Genomic DNA, 24,678 nt, shown 5'->3' with positions numbered 1-24,678 from the left:
CACTCCTTTGGGGATATAAGCCATAGAGTCCAGACATGCAGGGCTTCTAATACTGTCCTTTCCCTAGGCTCTAGGCAGTCCCTTTAGCCTCACCATGTTCCCACAGATGACAGCACCCCCCCACTAAGGGGCAGGATAGGGGGAGCCCATGCCCACCCATAGTGGTACACAGCCCTGAACAACCAGGCAGTCGGCCTTCATAATACAAAATCACTGTGGCTTCTCCTTAGGGTCTCTGCCCCTGCACTCCCAACCCTGCTGCTCTTGAGAGGGCACCAACTCCAAGACCTGCTCTCCTTAGAGTCTCCTACACGCTCCCTCTAGGCTACGGGCTGCTCATATTTCCCCAGCAGTCCTGGTTTTAGTCATCTGCCCTTATCTCCCTGGTCTCCTCTACCTGGCATGTGGGCTAAGCCTGGCATAGGGGTAGGTGAGCCCCAACCCCCTTAGATGGCCAGCTCACCCTGTAACACCAACCTTACCCCAAAGGGCAGTGTCTTCTAGGAGACATTCTGGAGCCAAGCCCAAGGCAGCGCTGGTCTTTGCTCTGTATTTTGGGATAACTCTTGGTATTTTTACATCCCTTGCCATTGAGCAATGCTGTTCATCAGGTGTCAGTTGCAGGCTCATTTATAGCTTGTAAGGGGGTCACAGGGTGGAGGGGCAGAGCAAGGAAAATGGAGGTGAGTGATGGGCAGACTGAAGCAAGAAAGGGTATTGCAGAGGGCTAGCATACTGAAGGGATGATAGGTAAGGTGGCCCATGGCAGATAATCAATAATAATCCCTAGCACATTTTACCAGCAGATCTCAAAGGGCTCTACAAAGGAGGGCAGTATCATTCCCTATTTTACATATGGGGAAACTGAGGCATTGGGTGGTGAAGTGACTTGCCCAGGGTCACTCAGCAGGCCAGTGGCAGAGTCAGCAACAGAACCTAGGTCTTCTGAGTCCCACCCCACTGAGCTATCCACTAGACCACACTACCTCCAATGGGCAGAGAAAGGAAAATCAGCTTGGAATAACTGAAATAATGACTAAGGGGTGCTGCTTCCCTTCCTGGCCTCACAACCCCCAATACTCCTTTGTCCGTGTGTTGGCCCATTTAGATGATAAGCTTTTAATTTAGGGGCGGGAGGAGCCGCTCTTGTTCTATGCTTGTATGACCCACACTTACACGTGTGGCTCCCTGACCCATCCCTACCCCTGGTGGCTGGATATGATTGCAGTTTAGGAGCCTGCTACTGGCTTTGTGATAAGACAGCTGGGTCTTTTAGCTCAGGCTGCAGTAAGGATTCTTGGCTGTAAATCCAGAGATGCACAGACCCACCCCAGGGCATTGTGTTAGGTTTGTAAATGCCTAGCCTGTTCTTGGAAACTAGACTGTCTTGGCCGTGTAGGGCCATAAGGAGGAGTAAGTGCCCCCTTCCTTTGCCCCATGCTGGCTCCCTGGAAGCGGGTCTAGGCATGCAGAAGTAAGCAAGGTGAGTGGCCAGATTCATTGCGCTTTCAATATGTCCATTCAACGAGCACCGATACAGCACAGAGCTGCTCCACTGCGGGCCTCAATCAGCCTTGGGGCACTGAGAAGTCCAGCAATGGCCCATTAATGCACCCCCCTGTGGGCAGGGTAGCAGGACTGGAATCTAGCTAATTTGCCATGTCACCTTCAATTAAAAAAATATACTGAAAGCGGAGAAGCAATGTATCCTTCCACTCCAAAGAGCAATCCCTGCGAAAAGGCTAAGAGAAAACAGCAGGGGAAAGGCTCTGAGGCCCAGCTCCTCAAAGGGCCTAACCAGTGGTGAGCGGGAGCCGGTTCGCTGGAACCGGTTGTTAAATTTAGAAGCCCTTTCAGAACCGGTTGTTCCGTGAGGGAGAACCAGTTCTAAAAGGGCTTCTACATTTAACAACCGGCCAAAAGTGGCACCTTAGGCGCCGACTCCGTGGGTGCTCTGGGGCTGGAGCACCCATGGGGAAAATTTGGTGGGTGCAGAGCCCCCACTGGCAGCTCCCCTCCCCGCCCCCAGCCCCAGCTCACCTCTGCTCTGCCTCTGTCCTTGAGTTACGCTCCGCCCCGGCTTCCTGCAAATCAGCTGTTCACTCGGGAAGCCTGGGAGGGCTGAGAAGCAGGCAGCAGCTTCGCACTCAGGCCCAGGGAGGTGAGCTGGGGCAGGGGGGCGCCAGGATGGCCGCCCTTGCTGCAGCAGGTAATCCGGGGGTGCAGGGGAACCACTCCCCCCCCAGCTCACCTCCGCCTCCCTGTGCCTGAGTGTGAAGCTGCTGCTTGCTTCCCAGCCCTCCCTGGCTTCCCGCCGAACAGCTGATTCGCAGGAAACCGGGGGCGGAGAAGCAGAGTGGGGTGGTGCGTTCAGGGGAGGAGGCGGAGGCAGAGTGGAGGTGAGCTGGGGCCGGGCGCAGGGTGGGGAGCTGCCGGTGGGTGCTCTGCACCTACCAAATTTTCCCCGTGGGTGCTCCAGCCCCGGAGCACCCAGGGAGTCGGCGCCTAAGGCACCATTTTTGATGTGACCAGTGGGGGGAGCAGCCGCTCCCCCCACTCCCCCCCCAGCTACGCTCCCCCGCCCCAGGAGCCAGAGGGACCTGCCGGATGCTTCCTGGGAGCCGCCCCAGGTAAGCACCTCCGGGACTCCCCACCTCACCCCCCGGCAGGTCCCTCTGGCTCTTAGGGGCAGGGCGGGCACCCACTACGGTGGCCCATGAGACCCTCCTGCCAGTTCCAGGGGCAGTCGGGACAGGGGAGGACGGTGGATGGGGCAGGGGTCCCAGGGGTGAGGGGGCGTCAAGGAACATGGGAGGTTGGATGGGGCAGGAGTCCCGGGGGGCGGGGCCGGGCCATGACCCCCTCATGGGGTGAGGAGGGAAAGGGTTGTTAAGATTTTGGCAGCTCATCACTGGGACTAACTCCCACAGTAATCAGCAAATACCTAAACACCTTGGAGGCTCTGGCCCATAGATCCCCTCGCTCTGCTGCTCTGAATAAGTTCATTGTTCATCTCTCTCTTTTAAGATTCCCTGGACTATTTGACCCCTCACTTGCTCCCCAAAAGCTGCCATGTGTCCTCCTTCTACCATCCCACTCTGCCGTGGCACCTTCTTCCTGTCATCTTTAGGTCCCCTCCCACGGAACATAATGGACATAGGGGGGCGCAGGATCTGTTGACTTCATCAAAAGGCAGTCGCAATCCGGCATTGGGCAATTAGTGGCTCTCCAGGGTTGGATGCTCTTGCAGAGCCAGGCCAGTGCTGAAGCAGTGTGGAAGGGAAGCATACTCACAGTGCCATCTCCTCCCCCCCTTTTGGGGCGGCTTACATGAGGGCATAGTGCAATGATGCCTGTGTGAGCATTTAGCACCCTCCCCTGCCCAGGGGCATTCCTGCAGGGACTGACCACACCCTTTCTGGTCCTTGACCTGGCTGGGGAGGCAGCCCTGTCTCCCAGGTGTAGCAGGAGAAAAAGAGATTAATGATCCGACTCCTCCAGCCCCAGCCCCTGTCTTTAAAGCATTAAATGAGCAGCAATTGGTGTCTTTGGCAATCGTGGATCAGTGGGCAGGCTCCTGGACAAAGTACTGGGTGGGAATCCAGACAGATCTCCTAATGCAGAATGCAACATTCAGCACAGCCTGTACTGGGTCTTTCACTGCTCTGGTGTGCGGGGGGGGGGGAGGGGAGGCAGCAGGATGGTTCTGATATGTAACAGAGCTCGGCCCTTGGGGCGCTAATTGTCCAATTTCAGATTTTCCCCCCTTTTTTAATAAGCTTTCGCCAGTGAGAAGTGCTGCCACCAGCAGAAGTGATTTCCCACTCACAGCTCCTGTCTCACACACACTCACCGCATCCAACCAGCGACAGCTGCCTGAAATCATATTTCATGCATTAAGTTAATGTCTTACTGGAAGCAACCAGAAATCTTACCCTGATGATGCAACATATGCAGGGTTATTTTGGAGCGGATATCGGTTTGCTTATAAAACAATCTGTCCTGGCAGGGCAGTTGCAGGAAATGAACCTGTTGCTCTCAATATGTCCTCGATCAGATCCCGAGCAGCAGGGCAATTGGAATTGCGAGAGGCTGCGCTCGTGGGCTGGCCGCTATCTTTGTTATTAACAGCACTCGCTGGCTGGTTCCATACACAGTGCTGGAGGTGGGTGCCTTGATGCATTATGTGATAAACAGCACGTTCACAGTCTCTGTAAGCACCCCAGCACTACAACCAGAGTTTCACAAGCAGTAAAGCCATCTGCAAAGTTTTGGTTTTGCCCACACAGCGGCACCGTGGGCTGGGGCGAGACCAAGTCTCTTTTCGCTGTGTAAGATCCTGCTGGCTGATCAGATTCTCTCTGGGCTGCTGCTGTCTGACCACCTGAAACAGGAGGGCGCTGTCTTGGCTTGCAGCCATGTGCCTTTTCCTCCCTTGGGCACTGAAGCTGTGGGGTGCTCACAATGGAGCGTTTTCCATTTCTTGTTTGACTTGAAGTGCATTTAGTGCCAGCAAGCGGTGTCTGACAGCCCCTAACCCTAGCACAGGGATGGCTTCCTCCCACAGCCCTGCCAGCTCTGCAATAGGCTGACCCCTGGTCACTCAGACAGATCTGATCCCTGGTGAATTCCTCTACAGGCTGCTGGCAGCCAGGTGCCAGTTGGGGCAGCCCATGGACTGCTGCGATCAGGGCCAATGGCCATATAGAGGCCTGGCAACCTGAAAATAGAGGAGATGCTTTGGTAGCAAAAACCCAGTGCTCTTCCTATGCACCCCACAGAGCTCAACCCAGCTGTGGTGATGAATTCAGCCCAATGGGCCTCCGCACCCCATGCAGAGGCCATCTCTAGGTCTGGCTGCAGAGTTCAGTCTCTATGGCCTATTCTGCCCTTGCTCTCTCTGCTGAGCCTGCCCAGTGAAGGGTCCAGCTGGTGTCCATGGTGGCACCATTGCTCTGATGTCTCCCCGCTGCCTGGTCCCTGTCAATGCAGCTCCTTGGATCACCCGCTCCCTCAAGTCACCACTGCTTCCTGGGACCTCACTGCGCTGGCTCCAAGGCTGCCTCCCATCCTTCCCGCTGACTGATGCCAGTCCCCCAGAGCCCCTGATGGCAGTTCAAGCGAGCTGTGGGTACCCCAGGGAGACTACGAGGTCAGCTCTTAGAGGGGCCGTGGGATTGGGCAAGAGATGGGTCTCAGCTTCTCATTCTGTCCCCTAGTGCCCTGCCTGATGGTTCTGTGCCGAACTGTAAGAGCAGGGCAAGGTTACCCCGGCTTGGGGGATGTGAGCATGTAATTAAAAGCTGTCTCATAATGCAGCCACACAAGGGGGCTGGATTAATGGCTGCACGGGCAACTTGACTTTGGGCATTTCCTGACGTCTGAGTGCTTGACTTTGCAACCAGTAACATTCTTTTCCCAGAGGTTGCTTTGGGTATTTGCCTTCCCCACAGGCCAGATGCCAGCCAGGTGGCAATGACTCCTGGGCGCTGCAAAGCTGGGTTTACCAGTGCGGCCAACAGGGATTAACAGACTGAGCTTTTCAGTCTCCTGTTGCTTTTTCAGTGGCACCAGGCTGTGAAGGAGAGCTCTGGGGATTTGGCTCCTGCTCGGGAAAATTCCTGAGGCTGTTCTCAGTCGGGTGTGAGATATTTGTTGTTCTTGTAATTTCTTGTTGGCTCTTCCCATCCCCTTTCGGGGCTAGTCGTCCACTCGTTCCTTCACAGCCAGTCTCATGGGAGGACCACCAGGGGACCATTGGCAACAGCACACCTCCAGCACAGCAGTGCCCTGCACAAGCGACAGCTGGGTATTGGGCAATGCTCCTCTACCGGAGAGAGGTAGCTGGGCACCTCCTTTGTTAATGGAGCACCAGTGAGGTCCCAAGGAATTAGGGAGAAAGTCAGGGTGGCAACAGGGAGGGCCAGCGGTGGTGTAAATCGGCATAGTTCCACAGGAGTCAATAGAGCTAGCTGGGATCCGGCCCTTCGAGCTCTGTATTGAAATGGTGGATCCCTTGCAGTTGGGTCAGTACGTCACACTGGGTCAGCTCTCACATCCTCCCGAGCCATCATGCGCTGGGTACTCATTCACATCCCCCCTTCCCTCACCCAGCCCCCTCGCTCCCCCTTGTCTCAAACACCCACTGTTATCACTCCCGCCCCAGTCCCAACCCCCTGACAGCACTAATGCCCCACCACACCCACACCCCTGAGCAGGCAGGCACCCCATCCAGAGCTGGGCCGAACAATGGCGCAAGGCAGCCGTGGGTGAGGGCTGCTTTAATCAGGTGCTTTTGGCATCGTCGTGCCTGGACCTCATTCAATCACACTCCATGTGCATCACGTCACATGGGATTATCCGCCATGCCACTGCCCTTCAAAACAGCCCTCTCTTTGCAGCCTGCCATTCCTCTGGTGCCTCTGTTTCCTGCCTCAGCGCTGGATGATGAGCTCGGCCAAGCCAGGCAGAGCAGGAGCTACTGAGCCAGGGAGGGGGGGCAGACAGAGAGATGACCCTCTGCCTAGATAGGATGTGACAGGGGATAACATCAAAACCCAGGTATCTCAGAGACATACACCGTCCGTGCTGGGGCAAGGGCATCCCAGGCGGCAATGAGCCTGGAGAGTGGATCCCCCGCCATCATGCCAGCAGACTGACTCCTCCAGGGTAGGGCTTGGGCAGAACAGAGAGCAAGCAAGCAAGCGCTTGGGCCTGAATCGATGTGGAGTGGAAGCAGCCTGGCGGGACAGAGCTGGGTAAGGAGCCTGAATCTATCAGTCCCTCGTTTGGTCTTCCTGAAGGCTCTTTTTTGCCCAAGGGCTCAGCCTCACTAGCTGGGATAACGAACCAGGATCTGGATCCTCCCACATTCTGCACCTCCCTTGACGGCTGTTAAGCTAATAGAGAAGCCCCCTCACTATCCTGCCAAGCCCCTGGGTCTTCCTTCCACTCCCCAGTGAGGCAGTGGGCTCCCTCACAAGTGAGACAGTCTGGACCAGCCCTCAGGTGGCTGTGAACTGCACCCTGATCTGCCGGCCTCTCTGGCTGCTAGGTCATGATCCAAGGATCCTGCTCGAATCGGCCTCTGTTCCAGTCAGTGGCAGCCAGAAGTTTCCTAATGTGCCCAGCAGGGGGAGCTTTCAGACTGTTCTTACCATTTGGTTTAGTAGCCGATGTGCACGCATGGCTGCTAGTGCTTTCTCGCCCGCTCCATTTTAGGGGGGCGCCGGCTGTGCACTGCGCTTGGATTGCCTAATGAACACGGGGCCTCTTTAGTTCCCTTCAGTTGCAGGGAAGGAGCAAGCAGGGTTTCTAGGAGCAGAGGGGGTTACTCCTACCAACGGGTGTGTGACAGACCTACAAGACCTAGAGCTCTGGGCGAGAGGGCACTTCAGTCTCAGCCCCTATTTCCAGTTGCTCGCTCTAAAAACCTCTCCCTTGGCTAGCAAATTTCCATGTCCAATCATCACATACAGGCCTCTGAGATTTCCCAACTAGCACTATTACTTCCATGGCCGTAGTGCCTACCAGCATTAACAGAGGTCAGGGCTGCATGGTGCTGGGCAAACCCAGAGTGAGAGACGCTCCCTGCCCCACAGCGCCCACAAGCCAAATAGACAAGAAGTGGGAAAACAGAAGGATTCTTATACCCATTTTACAGATGAGGCACTGAGGTCCTAAGGGATTAGGAGCTCAATTTTCAAGGGCTCAAACCCTGTCACAAAATAGCTCAGCACCTACATAGGTACCTAGATGTAGCCAGCTTTCACTGAGAGACTCATGGGCTGCACCCACCATCCTAGGCACTTTTGAAAAGAACTTGCCCACACTCACAGAGAGGCTGTGGCAGAGCTGGGAATTGAACTCCCAGCTTCTAAATCCCAGCCCAGTTCTTCAGCCACAAAATCAGCCTCCCTCCCTGTGATAGGGGTTTACAGACCCCTCCCACCAAACCAGGGCAAGGAACAGAGCAATACTGGGCTAGGGAGGCCCACGTGCTCCCAGTGGAGGAATAGAATCAGAAACGTAGGACTGGAAGAGACCTCGATAGGTCATTTAGTCCAGTCCCCTGCACTGACGTAGTACTAAGTACTATAGGCTAATAGTTTAAAACAGTGACTCTCAACCTTTCCAGCGTAACGTACGCCTTTCAGGAATGGGATTTATCTTGCATACCCCCAAGTTTCACCTAACTTACACTACTTGCTTACAACATCAGACACAAAAATACAAAAGTGTCACAGCACACTATTACTGAAAAGTTGCTTATTTTCTCATTTTTACCACATAATTATAAAATAAATCAATTGGAATATAAATATTGTACTTACATTTCAGTGTATAGTAGATAGAGTCGTATAAATGAGTCTTTGTATGAAATTTTAGTTTGCACTGACTTTGCTAGTGCTTTTTATGTAGCCTGTTGTAAAACTAAGCAAATATCTAGATGAGTTGATGTACCTCCTGGAAGATCTCCAGGTACCCCTGGTTGAGAACCATTGGTTTAAAAGGACATTGGTAGCCCAAGAAAATGAAACATGGCTGAAGCTGGGATAGGAGGGGCTACAGAGTTGTTCAGGCTGCTGTAGCAACGGGGAAGCAGATTTGCCCCCCACCTCCTTTGGGAGCTGAAAGCCCTAAATAGGCTGCTTTGAATGGGTCCTTAACAGACCAAGTGGAGTTTTCTAAGCCAGCAACCACACCTCAAACAAACAGAGAAGCTCCTGTCTGACTGGAAGTGACCCAGGGAAAAGTGCAACTTAAAGTAGATCAACAAAGTCTGGACCCTGTAACAAACTCTAGAGCCCAGGTCAGACTCTGGTGAACCATTCTCTACAGCCAAGCTCTACGATATAACTGCATTTGCTCCAACCCCTCAGACAGAGGCAAACACCTACAAGATCTCTATCATGCATTCTTACAATTATAATACCCACCTGCTGAAGTGAAGAAACAGATTGACAGAGCCAGAAGAGTACCCAGAAGTCACCTACTACAGGACAGGCCCAACAAAGAAAATAACAGAACGCCACTAGCCATCATCTTCAGCCCCCAACTAAAACCTCTCCAACGCATCATCAAGGATCTACAACCTATCCTGAAGGACAACCCATCACTCTCACAGATCTTGGGAGACAGGCCAGTCCTTGCTTACAGACAGCCCCCCAACCTGAAGCAAATACCAGCAACCACACACCACACAACAGAACTACTAACCCAGGAACCTATCCTTGCAACAAAGCCCGTTGCCAACTCTGTCCACATATCTATTCAGGGGACACCATCATAGGGCCTAATCACATCAGCCACACTATCAGAGGCTTGTTCACCTGCGCATCTACCAACGTGATATATGCCATCATGTGCCAGCAATGCCCCTCTGCCATGTACATTGGTTAAACTGGACAGTCTCTACGTAAAAGAATAAATGGACACAAATCAGACGTCAAGAATTATAACATTCAAAAACCAATCGGAGAACACTTCAATCTCTCTGGTCACTCGATTACAGACCTGAGAGTGGCTATTCTTCAACAAAAAAGCTTCAAAAACAGACTCCAACAAGAGACTGCTGAATTGGAATTAATTTGCAAACTGGATACAATTAACTTAGGCTTGAATAGAGACTGGGAGTGGATGGGTCATTACACAAAGTAAAACTATTTCCCCATGTTATTTCTCCCCCCCCCCCCCACTGTTCCTCAGACATTCTTGTCAACTGCTGGAAATGACCCACCTTGATTATCACCACAAAAGGTTTTCTTCCTTTCCCCCCCACCCCTTCCTGCTGGTAATAGCTCATCTTAAGTGATCACTCTCCTTACAGTGTGTATGATAAAACCCATTGTTTCATGTTCTCTGTGTGTGTATATAAATCTCCCCACTGTATTTTCCACTGAATGCATCCAATGAAGTGAGCTGTAGCTCACGAAAGCTTATGCTCAGATAAATTTGTTAGTCTCTAAGGTGCCACAAGTACTCCTTTTCTTTTTGCGAATACAGACTAACACGGCTCCTACTCTGAAATCTGGTGGAATGGATGGGCTCAGGTTCCCCGACTTGCTCCCATGTAGCAACAGAACCCCAAGGGGAGCACTAGGAGCCCTCAGGAGGGATTGAGGCCTCCCGCATACAACTTGGCTGGCGCCCCCTCTGGGATGACTCGGCCGGCAGAAACTGAAAGGCCACTGCATGATCGCGAGGCCAGCTGGGGTTGGGACTCTCTCGCTACACTCCACATTAAGAAGTCTCTTCACACCGCATGTGTGCTCGGATAGCGATCGTGTCTGCTGGCATTCCTCCATGCTATTCTCATAACTTTACAATGAGATTTGCCATTGGTCTTTTTAAGCCCCAGCTCCTGGAGTCAGGTGATTCTATGAGAATCTCAGCTGCCCTCTTAAAAGGACATTTCTAGCCCTTGTGGTTGTGGAGGAAAGCTGGAAAATGTGACCCCTCAAGGCTCCAGCACCAGAAAGCCAATAAAAAGGCCCCAACATTTATGACACGATAAAAATCTACCGATTTTGGGGCAGCTACCTCCTGACGTTCAAATAAGGGCAGCAGTCGGAGCGCTGAATGCCAAAGGCAACTAGTTGGAATGAAGACACTGAGTCTCATGCTGAGCACTCACCCCGTTCTACAGTAGAATAGGACGTTCCCACCCACAGATGGAATACCCAGCACGTGCATTCCCACCGCACCAGTGAGGTCCTTCTCAAGGCAGAGGCCTGGCTTTGAGCAGGCAGGTACATCTTTGGGCACCCAACCATTATCTATGCATTTCAAAGAGGCCCTCACAGCTCTCTGAGTTCCAGTTACCTATAACTCTGGGCTAAGCAAAGGTTGGCTGGGTCCCTCAGGACTGCACTAACGGGAGCTGCATGCAAGGGAGCTCCCAGGCTCAGTTCGTTGGGGCTCCCAAACTCACCATTCCACCATGGTGTGATCAGCCCCACTTGGGATGTTACACACCCTGTTCAGCCAGCCCTGAGGGGGTGAGAGTAGGGGGGAGGCATGGAGAGGAGGACACAGCCACCGCTAGAGCGAGTGTGGGGTGGTTGCAGGACTGGAGGGGAAGTAGAGTACATGGAGACTAAGGAGTTATTTCCATGCATCCCACTCTGCTGCATTTCACGGCAGCTGAATCTCCCCTTCCCACACTCACACCCACACATAGTTATTACCATCCTCCCCTCCTTACTTCCAACTCTCTCGGAATCTCTAAGGTACCGGGGAGGGAAAGACTAGTGGCCTGAACACAGGGCTGGTAGTCAGGTGTTCTAGCTCCCAGCCCCTCTGTGGCCAACTCACAGGGGCTCTGTGCCTCAGTTTCCTTTGTCTGTACAATGGGGACAGTGAGACTTACCTCCCTGGCCAGAGCTGGGAAGGGGAGGTAGCTGATCCTGCTGAAGTGCTTTGAAGGGCTACGCACCCTAATCCCCAGAGAAACCCCCCTCTCTCCTCTGTTCCTGCACAAGTAGAGGAGTGGAGATTCAGGGCTGGGAAAGAGCATCCCATGAGCCTCTTCCCCTTTCTCCCGGTCCCCACCCTCCCCATTTGCTGCTTCATGGCGCACCATAAATCCCAGCAGGCAGCATTGCTGCCACCCGGCTGTCTAACATTAGGAGCGTTAGCGAAGAAGCAGACTAATGAAGTGCTGGTGGTTGAGTTTCCTGCTGCCTCATCTCTGAGGCACCATCAGGCACTGCCCAGGAGGAGAGGAGAATGTAACACACTGAGGGAGAAGGCAGCAGGACAGAGACACTTACCACTGCCTCAGGAGGAACCCCACTTCCCTCGCCCCATCCCAACAGGCCCTGGGTCCCATTCTACCAATGGCTCCTCAAGTCTCCAGGATGTTGCTCTCCATCCCAAGGGGTCCTTGCAAGGCGTGAGGCCTGGGGGGCTCCATTGCCCACCCTAATGGGCCCCTGTGAGGTTGAAAAGCCCCCACAACTTCACTCCCTGTACTGAGGGGCCACAGAAGACATGGGAAGGCTGACACAACCCTGCCTCTTCCTCAGGAGGCCCAGGATCCTCTGCGCTGAAGGACACATGGGCTTGAACAGAAAGTTGTTTCCTGTCACCCTCAAGGTGTGTGTGAAGAGGGCCTTGGTGTCTCTCCGCCAGGCAGGCCAGAAGAGGAAGAAGCCATCTCCACCCCTCCTGCTCCAGCCCTGGCTGTTGGGGCCACGGCTGAGGTCTGGCAGTCCTGGGCGAGAGACAAGTCATTGCCATGGCAATCAGGGGCGTGTGCAGGTGGCACAACCACCGAGCGGCAGCCACCCTCCCGCGCTACTTCCCAGTGACTTCTGGGAGACCACAGCTCAGCACCAAGCCTGGCACCAGGGAAGTCAGTTGTTGTGGCCTTTGCTCTTTACACAACGTACATAACATGAAGGAATCAGATGGGGGCCAAGTCACTATCTTTACTGAGCAGAGAGGACACACAAGGCCTAGCTACATGTGTACAGTACAGCACTGCAGGGCTCCTGGAGGCTTCTGTAACAAAGACAGTGAGGATCACTAGACGCCCTTCAGACCATTTATGAAGATACTACCCAATTCCTATATGCTACAGCAGTGAACCTGGGTCATTGGGACCAAGCCTGTCAGGAGTGAAAACACACTATGGATATACAGAATTAATGGCAAGTTCTAGTGCCCATCCACCCAACACACAAAGAGCCAGTCCCTATATACAGCCAGTCCATCCAACCCCACATCCTTGCTCCTACCCAGCATGTCCATCTAGCTCCCCACTGTACCTCCCTCCCTCAGACAGCCCACTTATCCTTGCCATCCCCCTTACAGCAAATCCCTCTGACTAGTGAACACGCAGGAGAAACCCAGCTGGTGTTTATTCCTAACACCTGGGTCATTTTCCCCATAGCTCCCTGGATGCTCTGCTCCTGTGGCCTCATGTAACAGATTCTCTTGGGACAAGAGCCTGTGCCCAGCGTCAAGCCTGAACCTTTCCTCTTACAGCTCCCGTTCCTGATAGCACTCTATACCCCTGCCAGGGCAGGCACACCCCGCACTGGCCTCCTTCTTAGCATGGCCTCAGCACATTGAGGTGGAAGGCCTGTGATTCTGGGCCTGTAGTGTTATGAGCGTACCTGGCGAAAGAGGATCAGGTCCCAGGAGGGATCTATATTGGTGGCTCACCAGTCACTTAGTAATGTAGGACCAGGGCTGGCAGCTGGGAGGCCAACAGCAGAGTCTCAGCACAGAGCCCTGGCCGCGCAGCCTGTGAGCGAAGGCTCCAGTTCAAACAATGCCACCCGCTGTGCCATGCATGGCTAGTGAAAGTGGGTGCCCGGGCTCCTTGGGGATCAAAAACGTGAGCGTGCCACTGTTTGCACGACCAGTCGTGTCTCAGATCCTTGCACTTAGGCTTGGGAAAGCCAGTCTTAGCCTCCTCCTCATCCATCCTACCAAGCTAACCCCCTTTTGGCACATACACCCTTACCGCCTCTCTTCACCTTCTGGCTGGCCAATGATTTCCTGCCCACTGCCCTTCCCTTGCTAGCTAGCTGTTTGCTCCCCTGTCTACAACAGGGAGGAGAGTCCTGCCATGCAAACTCTTTGCTAGTCTTGCTGTCCTGATTAAAAGGGAGGGCCTTGACTGGATTTCTCACCATTTCAAGTGGCACAGCTGCCCTTGGTAGCTCTTCAGTCTCATTAGTAAAAGATTGTGCTCACAGCCATGAAATACCCATTTCTGCACAGAACACACAGCTCAGTCTGTGTCGAAACACTGAGACCCATTGGATTGTTCCAGACACAAACTGCCTTAAGAAACAGCGAAGACTGTAAAGATGTAGTAATTGCTTCTGCTAAAAGCCTCATTAGAACACTGGATTTATTAGAAAACCCAAATGCCTGAAAAGCCAAGAAATATCCAGCTAAGGGTCATTGCATAACATTGCTAAACCAAAAGTCTTGAAAAGTCTCAAAATTGAGAACTAAGTTTTCACAAACACCCTTAATCTGCCCTGGCCCCTGCTATGCTCCGAACGCCTCTTTAGGGTGTGCTGCCAACATGATGTATACCAGTGCATATGTGAGGTGCTTCAAATGTGTGTGCGCTCTATCTGCCTAACTTCTTACCAGCACCCATCACCATGGGCTCTGAGCAAGTCCTCTGTGTGGGACAGGTAAGGTGATGAGTGTGTTTTGGAGAAGGTGGTGCAGGCCTCTGTGGTCCGCAGCTAGAATCCGTACAATGGGTGGGATGATAGGGCTGGATCCTAAGATTATGCACTTCCATGGGCTTTGGAGATCAGGCTAGATAGGGATGGGTTGGTCTCATGGGTTGGTCGATGGGATTTACTGTGATGCACATATGGGGCACACTCAAGACACATGAGAAGGGATGGCCCCAGCCCTGAGGAGCTCTCAGTCCAGGGACAGGGGAACAATCAGAGGGATTTTCTGTTCAGGTCTACTTAATTCACTAGAGGCAACAGGGCAGAAGTTGGTCTATTAGCAGGATTTCAAAGGGGAGAATGTAGGGGTCTCCTGAATGAGCTGGGGGAAGCGTCATAACATGCACATGGGGAAAAAGACAGAGGGCAATTGTGCCAACAACAAGGGTCAAATAACCCACGCCTCAATCGCAACTCAGTCCTACTCTGGGATTCATGCTAGTTACTAAATTTCAACAGGCCGGGGCAGGGACTTTCACTCCCCCTCTCCTCTGGGTGCAGTGTGACCCTGTGGGGAGGGGCCCTCTGGCTGCCAATCCAAGGAGCCACCTCGGCTCTGCTATTGTCCCCCAGGGAGGGTTGGAGTGAGAGCACAGTGTGGGACAGCCTGGGGCCACGTGTCTGTTGTCTGCTCTCTGATGTGTGGGAATCTCATTGCGGAGTGGTGCTTTCCAGCTCTACTGCACGGCTTGGCAGGCAGAGGGAACGGGGCTAATTACCTTTGTCACCAGCTTCTCTTGCTACCTAAAGTGAGCAAGCAGCGTATAATCTGCCCTGTCAGACAGGAGCCCATGTGGGGTGAGAAGCCCGCCTCCCCACACGCATCTATTCACTGGGCTGTCAGTGCCAAATGCCACTCGCTGACAACAAATATTATGCCAGGCGAGGAAAGGAAAAGCTGATTAGAGGAGGACGGGGCACTGTGATTCATGGGGGTAACTGGCAGCTGCAAGGCAGGACTGATAAAGAGCAGCTGACTCCCTGCGGCAGCAGCCCATGCAGGGTGTGTATACACAGGGATCTCCCCTGGGTGCTGGCTCAGCATGCAGGGGATCCAGGCCTGCACTTACAGGCACCTGATCCTGCACTTACAGGGACCCCTGAAAGCACAGAGAAAGGTCTTCTGACCTCTCCCACTCCTTGGAAACCTCTCTAGCCAGTATTCCCCCCCCCCCCCCAGCTCTTTGCACTGCTCATCAGCTGTCCCACCCTTCTGAAAACCTGAGCTGTCTCTGCACTCCTTTATTAATCAGAGATGCAGTCTTGAATATTAGCTGCAACCAGGTGTCATTGCTTGCCTATTCCAAGACCCTTCTATCCAAGAGGGATGCATAGATGGTTTCTTTCTCCTCATAAAAAGCTCAGACACCTGCCCCAAGAGCTCAGATACCTACCCTCATAGCAGCTAGATAAAAAGATGGCAGGGGATAAATACCTGTAGAGGAAATGTGTTACGACTCCCAATGCTGTCCGCTACAGAGTATTATGCAGCACTGCGTAATCATCAAACACTGTCTCTCCTCAACACCTCTCCTGCCAAGCGATCCCCGGCACTGCATCACAATGGCACACTCGGGAGATCAGGGTTACAATGCCGCAGTATCGCCCCAAAGGGAGCCTTATGGAGCAGTCTCCCACCCCACAAAGCACCCCCTAGCACTGCCCAGCACACAGCACTGTCCCATTGTGCTCTGGTCGCCTCCCTAGCAGCCTGCTTGGGGAATTCTCCCCCCTCCAGCGCTGGGTCTGGGATGGCTGTGTCTCCAGGAGGCCCGCCCTCCACCAGTGTTAACTAGGGAGTAGGGAGGGAGCTACTGGAGCGAGACAGCAGCCAGTCTCCCCGCATCTGGGGGTGTCTGATTTCTGACACCGTCACTTATGCCATTCTAAATCTGGCTCCTGGCTCTTTTGGGGTGGGAGGATTTGCGTCAGTGGGTGACTATTATAGCTGGGAGAGCAGCAAGGGGGGGACTCCTGGAATGGGAACCAGCTGCTCCTTGAGTCACGCGTGGAGAAGGCTCCTGCTCAGGCCAGCCAGAGTGTGTGCGTTCAGTGCTGCCTGCAGCATGATGGGAAGGATGGGGGAGCTCCATTCCCATTCACCCCAGCGGGTTTCCTCCATCTCCCACAAGGCCTGAGTTAGCTCCTTGTTCTCAAAGGGAGGCTGCCAGGCAGGAATGGGAAATGCTGCAGACTCTGCTTCAAGCTTCCATTCCCAGCTCACTCCTATGTCCCTCTCCTCCTGCTCAGCTGGATCTCAGGCAGGCAATGTGAGGATCCAGCTCCTGGAAGTCCAGAGCTGCCTTAGAGAAGCATTGTCCTGGGTAGAGATTTCACCCATGTGCATTGGAATCCCTCTGATTGCTGAGCTCATGCTCACCGCTCTTAGGGACTGTCACAATTCGGGAGGAAGGGAATCCATTAGAAATAGCACTGAGAGCTCCCAAAATGGTCCCTTACAAAGGCTTCTGGGGATCCAGCTCATCTGAGCCTAGATCTGTCCCAGGGAGCCTCTTCAGGGGGCTGTCCATGAATTCATCTTACTTCGCTGAGCATTACCTTCAGTTCCATGTGTACACTTCAGACTCCCACTCTACCATCATACCTCAGAACCCCATCTACTGCAATTGCAGCCAGATATCCACAAACCCAACTCAGCCCAGCCTCCTGCTTCCTGAAAAGCTTCCCACACAGAAGCACAGAAAGTTCAGGGCCCAGGAGGGACTTGACCTGGGGAGTTCTTGTGCTGGGTGTTGATTCCCAGATCCCCCATTCTGCAGGATTCAAGGTGAGGCACCACCTCTGCTGAGCTGGTTCAAACCACGGTTTTAATGGCGAGATGAGCTTGGAGAAGAACAGCATTGGCACTGGGGGAGGTTTGGGGCTTGGTTCAGTGTCTTTTTTAACAGGGGCAGGCTAACTAAATGCCACTTGTCTGGTCATTGGGTATGGGGCCTAACCGTTAATTCTAGCCTAGGTTGAGATGTGTGCCAGGATGCAGAATGGCTCAGCCCTCTAGATCGAGTTAGCCTTGATCACATATAGCTTAACCCCCATTGAGAACCTAGGTGTCCAAAACTCCAGATCACTTTAGCCTGGAACATACTCTGCTGGGGGTTTCAGTCAGGTGTCCTGTACCCGACTCCATTCAGTTGCTCCTGAAGACAATCCATGAGATATACATGCTGGACTGGGAGTTGGAAAGCCTGGATTCTACCTGCCTGTACAACTGACTCTGAGTTTGGCCAAGTGACTTAATCTCTCTGTGCCTTCAGTTCCCACCTGTACAACAGGGACAGTGATTCATACCCACCTTCCCGAAGGGCTAGTGAGAGCTAATCTTTCATATCAGAGCCCAGCTAACTCACAATGGAATAAGCAGAGTCTGTTCTAACCTCTGTCTTCAACTACTCAGAACTTTCTGAAACATTCACCTTTGGGCCTGACATTTTCCAGCCTGGGCTCTGTACAAAGGTTACTTATTTTTGGTGGGGGAAGCAGGGAGAGAGAATGTTTTAGTAAAATTCTTTCAGCTGTTTTGTCTTAAGGGAAGGTTAGAGAAAGGAATTTGCTGTGGTTGGTTGAAAATTCTGTCAAAACTGTTTTTCAACAAAACATTATTCAAGAATAATCTTTGCTTTCCACAGAAAATTTTGATTTGTTGTGGGGGGAAAAAAACAAGGTCCCCCAAACCAAAATATTTTTATCTGAATATGTTTTCACAGTATCTCATGGGAGTTGTAGTTAGCTTGCTTCATGGCCTCATTCTCCTCTAGGGAGCAGGCACCCTATTTGGACTACATCTCCTATGATGCACCAAGGCCAAGAACTCCCAGGATGCAACCACTTTTCGTCACCATAAGGCTGACTGTAGTGCATCATTAGATATGTACAGTGATGAGCTGCCAAAATCTTAACAGCAGGTTCCCTCCTCACCCCACGAGGGGGTCGTTGCCCACCCCCACCCGCCGGGACCCCTGCCCCATCCAACCCCCCCGTGTTCCTTGATGCCCCCTTCCAGGACCCCTGCCCCATCCACCCCTGTCGCCTGACTGCCCCCAGAACTGGGCAGGAGGGTCTCGTGGGCCACCGTAGTGGGTGCCCACCCCACCCCTAAGAGCAAGAGGCACCTGCCGGGGGGCAAAGTGGGGAGTCCTGGTGGTGCTTACCTGTGGCAACTCCCAGGAAGCATCCAGCAAGTCCCTCTGGCTCCCAGGGCTGGGGGAGCATAGCTGGGAGGGAGCAGGGAGCAGCTGCTACCCCCACTGATCACATCAAAAGTGACGCCTTAGGCGCCGACTCCCTGGGTGCTCCAAGGCTGGAGCACCCACAGGGAAATTTGCTGGGTGCAGAGCACCCACCAGCAGCTCCCTGCCCCACGCCCGGCCCCAGCTCACCTCCACTCCGCCTTCTCCCCAGAATGCACCACCCCACTCTGCTTCTCCGTGTCCCTCCCCCCCCCAGCTTCCCGTGAATCAGCTGTTCAGCGGGAAGCCGGGGAGGGCTGAGAAGCAGGCTGTGGCTTCACACTCAGGCTCCGGGTGGCGGAGGTGAGCTGGGGCAGGGAGTGGTTCCCCTGTGCCCCCCCACACCCAAGCTCACCTGGGCCTGAATGGGAAGCCGCCACTTGCTTCTCAGCCTGTCCCGGCTTCCTGCGCCAACAGCTGATTCGTGGGAAGCCGGGGTGGGGGGAGGAGTGGGGAGAAGCAGAGCGGGGCAGCGTGTTCAGGGGAGGAGTTGGAGGTGAGCTGGGGACGGGGGTGGGACGGGGAGCTCTGCACCCACCAAATTTTCCCCTTGGGTGCTCCAGGGTTGGAGCACCCATGGAGTCAGCAATTAAGGCGCCACTTTTGGCTGGTTAAATTTAGAAGCCCTTTTAGGACTTGTTGTCCCTCGCGGAACAATCAATTCTAAAAGGCTTCTAAATTTAACAACCGGTTCTAGCAAACCGGTGCAAACTGGCTCCAGCTCACCACTGGATATGTAGTGTGAGACCAGGGAGCCGGCCTCTTGAGGAGGCTCAGAAGGCACGAGGCATCTGAACTACAACTCCCATGAGGAAAGGCAGCACAGTTTCCAAATTGCTATTTTTCAGTTTTCGGCCTAAGTATTTTGATATTTTAATTGTCATTTTCTGACCAGTTGTAGTCTTTTTCCATTGTAAAAAAACAAACAACCCCAAACCTTTTCATGGGTTTAATTTCAGAAAGGGGAGGGGAAGGCAAGATAGGGGAGCAGCTACATCTGGGGAAGTTACTGATAACCTACAGTAAATAAAATATCCTATATTGTCCTCCTGTCTGCTTGCTTACCTCCATCAGAATGCACTAGTCTCCTTGGCATATGTACACGTCAGTGGAACCCTCCCTCATCTAATACCTTTTTCCCTGAAAGTTAAGGTACTAACAGATGTATCCTGCACGATTGTCATTAGTTGTATTGGGCTGGTGCCAAGATGCCTCAGGCAGGCAAGGGCTGATTGTGCTAGGTGCTGTACCATCATAAGTGACAGTCCCTGACCCAAATATTTTACAATCTAAAAGAGGCACAAACATTCTGAAATGGGTCACGATCCGTAGAGTTGGCGTATGAAAAACGCTACCAATCCATCAGTGGTATATGCCCCATCACCTCACAATCTTCAATATATTTAGCCTCACAATGCTCCTATGTGGTAGGGATGCATTACCATCTCCATTCCACAGATAGGGAAATCAAGATCCTGCAGTGATCCTATAGCAAAGTCAGGAAGAACTGAGGTCTCCTAAGTTATAGGCTAGCACCCTAATGACTTGAGCAGTCTTCTCTCTAAAGACCAAGCCCTTCAGAATCAACTTAGTTTTACATTAAGGGAAACAACCAAACACAAATAAAACTGCTGCGGCAGGTGTGTGGGTGTGCGTGTAACATGTCGCATCAGCTGTCTCGCAGAACAGCAGCTACCTCAGCATCCTTGTCAGAAGTGTAACAGTGCAGAACAGAAAGCCAACTTGTAGCAGTTATGAAGCTATCCACAAACCGCAACCTATCTTAGGGGCAAATATGTGCAATGGCACATTCTTGCATGCAGGAGACGTTGACACCATATTGTTTTCCCAATACTCTATATATGGTTTATTCCATTTTCAATAAAGAAGTTATTGATATTACTAAGGCAAGTGGAGGTCTCAGACAAGATCAGGGTTGCATTGTGCTGCACAGACACATAGCAAGACACAACCCCTGTCCCCCAAAATTTATGTTCTCATCCAGACCGACATCCCCCCTTTTCCAGAGAGATTAAATCCCTACCCCAAAAAGCTTACACTCTAACTAGACAAAGGGAGCATTACTGTCCCCAGAGGGGGAACTGAGGCCCAGAGAGAATCAGTCACTTCCCCAAGGTCACACAAGGAGGTGGTGAGAGAGCCAGGTAATGAACCCCCAGCTGAGTCCTTCTCAGCTGTTGTAGCCACCAGGCCATCTTTCCCCACCAGTGAAGGGGTTAACAATCCAAGTAGTTGGGAGTCTTGGCATATTGTTTTCCTGCAGGCCTGTGTGAGCTCTTCAGATTTCTCAGGAGCTGTCACATGCTTATCCACCTCATTAATTTTACTGGACATGGTCTTAACTTTGTTTTCCAGTAGGACGGGAGCATTTGGCCAGAACAGAGTGCTTGCAGAAATAGGAGGGAGCCTATCCTAACCTGACTAGCAGCCTCCTTTTTCCCCTCTAACAGGGCTCAGCTGGAGCCTCCGCACCTAACAGGGAAGGTGATAATGAACACCAGGCAGACAGTGAGGTGCACTTTAAATGAGTCCAATTTGGCCATTTTCTTCTGTATTTTTCCTCATGCTATTTTGCCTCATTGTGTTCCACTAGAGAAAGGACGGAGAAGCAGATCTGCTCTCCACAGCTCCTCTAAATGCAGGATGCTGAGTGGTTAAACCACTAGCTTAGAATTTAGGAGACCTGGGTTCAAATTCAAGCTGTACCACATGCGCTCTGTGTGACTTTGGCAAAGTCACTTGGCCTCCCTGGGCCTCAATTCCCCATCTGAGGATAATAAATCTGTCTTGTCTATTTAGATTGTAAATTCTCTGGAGCAGGGACTGACTCGAATTATGAGCCTGTACAGCATCCAGTGCCACAGGCCACTGATTGAGGTTTGGCATTACTATACTATAATTAGCTATGGACACAAACATTTAAAGGGCATTATTTAGGATGCAAAGTCAAGCATTGAAAGGTCCAGAAATGCCAGAATATACCATTGCCCATGCCACCTTAGTTCAGCCTCCCTTATGCATTATGATACAGTACTTAATTGCATGGTCACTTACTAGTTTTCATACAGGATCCCTGTCTCATTCAGTGCCCAGGGTGCAGCAACTCTGAGGAAAGCTTGGCTGCTTTGAAGGCGGAAAGGAGGCAACTGAGGAGATTGGAGATGGCTCCATCTTTCATGACTTACTCCAGATTCCACAAGGCACCAATTCCTGAATGGACTCAGATCCAAGCCCCACGTGAACGGATTCATCCCAGCTCAGGAGAACTTGTCTGAAGGAAGTCAGATGCTTTAATAAAATGGCAGGGTATGACCAACTCATCTGAGCAGCTAGCGCCCATCAGGGTCTTCTGTCTGGGAAGGGCAAGGGCAAATCTGTGTAGAAGAGAAAACAGAAGCAGAGTTAGAGGGCGGGGATCAGAAGTATTTACAAGAGCCAACAGTTCAGATCTGGGAAACCCATCTTTAGGCATCTAAACACAAGGCCAGTGTTCAGACATGCTGAGAACTCAACTCCAGTTGAGGCCAGCTGGAACTCAGCACCCTAGAATGTTGGATGCTTGAATGTGGATGCAGGCAGGTAATTTCAGGCAGCCAGTTATGGAAACACGGGATGACACCTGCCTAAGTAAGACATTATGTGCTGTGATGTTTAGTTGGTTGACAGAGGTTAAGGCCAGAAGGGACCATTAGATCATCTGGTCTGACCTCCTGTGTAACATAGCCCATACAATGTCACCCAGCCATTCCTGCAGTGGAGGGAATCGTTTTTCTCTGCTTTCTAAGAGCCTCCTTCAAGCCTGAGAGCGGATGGCCATATGGTGCTCCACATGTGCTAAGCAGCGAGACACAATAGAGATTGCTCGGGGAAAGGTAGGAGGAATTAAAACCAAGGGGGGAAAATTACCAGGCATCTGCTACAGGCCCTAGGGTCTGGAGAAGAGAGAGAATGATAGTGTCCAGATGCAGCTCTCAAGATACTTGAAACCAAACACTCAAGCAGGATTTTAACCAGCCAGGTATCTGTTGGGTAACATGGGCAGCCAATCATGCCTCGTGGGGGTTCTTATCTTACAAAGAGGACAACTTTATGATCCGGCAAGAGGCTCTGACAGAAAAGCATCCCTCCTGGACCGGATGGTGGAAGATGGGAGACCCTCACAGCTCTAACAATTGCAATTAAAGGCCCCTCTGCCATGCAACAAGCTCACATCATACAGCAGAGCAAGACGATGGGTTTACTTGAAAGGCACTATAGCTCAGGGAATTAAGTGAGCAGGACATCATGGGAAGAGGTGTCAGAGTAAGACTCCATGAGTGTGGGACACTGGTCCCTTAAAGGTGGCCACAGGTAACCACATGCCTGAACTTAGCTCCCCAAAGGGAGCGGAATTCATTCCTGCTGGGACATCTCTTGGGACAGGGATGCTACTGCTGCACCAGAGCCAACCGGCCTTCGCACCACACAGAGCTCAGCACAGACAGATGGGCTCCCCCGGCAGTGTGGCTGGGCAGAGATCTTACTAAACATTCTCCTGCCTTCCTGGTGCTCTATCCAGTGATAAGCTGCCAAAATCTTAACGGGTTCCCTCCTCACCCCACGAGGGGGTCGTTGTCCACCCCCGCCCCCCAGGACTCCTGCCCCATCCAACCCCCCTGGGTTCCTTGACGCCCCCCCTGGACCCCTGCCTCATCCACCCCTGTCCACCCCCAGAAACGGGCAGGAGGGTCTCGTGGGCCACCATAGTGAGTGCCCACCCCACCCTAAGAGCCAGAGGCACCTGCCGGGGGGTGAGGTGGGGAGTCCCGGAGGTGCTTACCTGGGGCAGCTCCCAGGAAGCATCCGGCAGGTCCCTCTGGCTCCTAGGGACGGGGGAGTGTAGCTGGGGGGGAGCAGGCGGAGCAGCCACTCCCCCCACTGATCACAGCAAAAGTGGTGCCTTAGGCACCAATTCCCTTGGTGCTCCGGGGCTGGAGCACCCATTGAGAAATTTGCTGGGTGCAGAGCACCCACCAGCAGCTCCCACACCTGTCCCAGCTCACCTCCACTCCACCTCCCTGGGCCTGAGCAGGAAGTCACTGCTTGTTTCTCAGCCTGCTCCAGGTTCCCGCGCAAACAGCTGCTTCGCGGGAAGCCGGGGGGACTGGGGGGGGGTGGAGAAGCAGAGCGGGGCTGCGCATTCAGGGGAGGAGGCAGAGGCGGAGTAGAGGTGAGCTGGGGCCAGGGGTGGGGTGGGGTGGGGAGCTGCCGGTGGGTGCTCTGCACCCACCAAATTTCCCCCTTGGGTGCTCCACGGCTGGAGCACCCATGAAGTCGGTGCCTAAGGCACCACTTTTGGCCAGTTAAATTTAGAAGCCCTTTTAGAACTGGTTCTCCCTCGCAGAACAACCAGTTCTAAAAGAGCTTCTAAATTTAACAACCGGTTCTAGCGAACCAGCTCCAGCTCACCACTGGCTCTATCCCTGCATGGGGGAGAGAGGCCTGGACTGATCTCTGTGCCGCTACGAGCACGAGCACGAGCACCAGGACAGAGGCAATGCAGCTTGAGTCTCCCCTGTGGCAGGGGCTGCCCTACATCCCTGCTTCATGGAGCCCTTGGGAAGTTTTGAAGAATTGCCAGGTACAGGAACACCTTGACCACACCCTGACCTGCTGCCTTCCAAATTGGCCCTCTTTCAGCTCCACCCCCTGCCATAGGGGACTGTGATTGACAAAGGCAGCTGTGTGCTTGTGCCCAGAGATCCCTTACACTGGGGTATCCCCCATGAGGGGATTGTGGACACAGAGCAACACTGAACGGTGCCCAGAGCAGGGGTAGCAAGAGGGAGGAAGGTCACCAGGGAAAACGGCTTGTACTGTACAACAGGAAGCGGAAGTGGCATTGTCCCATCAAAGCCCTTCCCTGCAAACACCCACCAGGCATGAGATGATTAAGTGGCAGTTTTGCATTCCTAGGTGCTCAGCAAAATCTTTTCACAGCTCACTCACCAAACTGCTCATTGTAACAGAGCAGCTCTGAGCCTAGAGTCCTCTCCACCAAGGCGGGAACCCAAGAGAACTATGCTCCCTTTCTAGGCCTTCTTATGTGGCAGACAGAATTCCCAGAACTCCTTGGGATTTTAAAGGGGCATTGTTCAGTTTTCACCTAATACACGTTTACAATCAGCGAGACAGAGCTGTGCCTGCTGTACAGA

General features: G+C 52.8%; 1 long non-coding RNA gene across 1 annotated transcript; it reads right to left on the bottom strand.

The window, feature by feature from the left end:
- Positions 1 to 3,073: 3,073 nt before the first annotated feature.
- On the bottom strand, positions 3,074 to 24,561 carry LOC119857467. Its single transcript, XR_005293593.2, has 3 exons — positions 24,473 to 24,561; positions 21,670 to 21,858; positions 3,074 to 4,720 (listed from the first exon to the last, which is right to left on the bottom strand). It is a non-coding gene; the product is annotated as an uncharacterized LOC119857467 (long non-coding RNA).
- Between the last annotated feature and the right edge of the window lie 117 nt (positions 24,562 to 24,678).

The sequence above is a fragment of the Dermochelys coriacea genome, chromosome 6 (genome assembly GCF_009764565.3).
Source record: "Dermochelys coriacea isolate rDerCor1 chromosome 6, rDerCor1.pri.v4, whole genome shotgun sequence".
Classification (NCBI taxonomy): Eukaryota; Metazoa; Chordata; order Testudines; family Dermochelyidae; genus Dermochelys; species Dermochelys coriacea.
The sequence above is the reverse complement of the archived record's forward strand: the minus strand, read 5'-3'. Positions and strand labels throughout refer to the sequence as shown.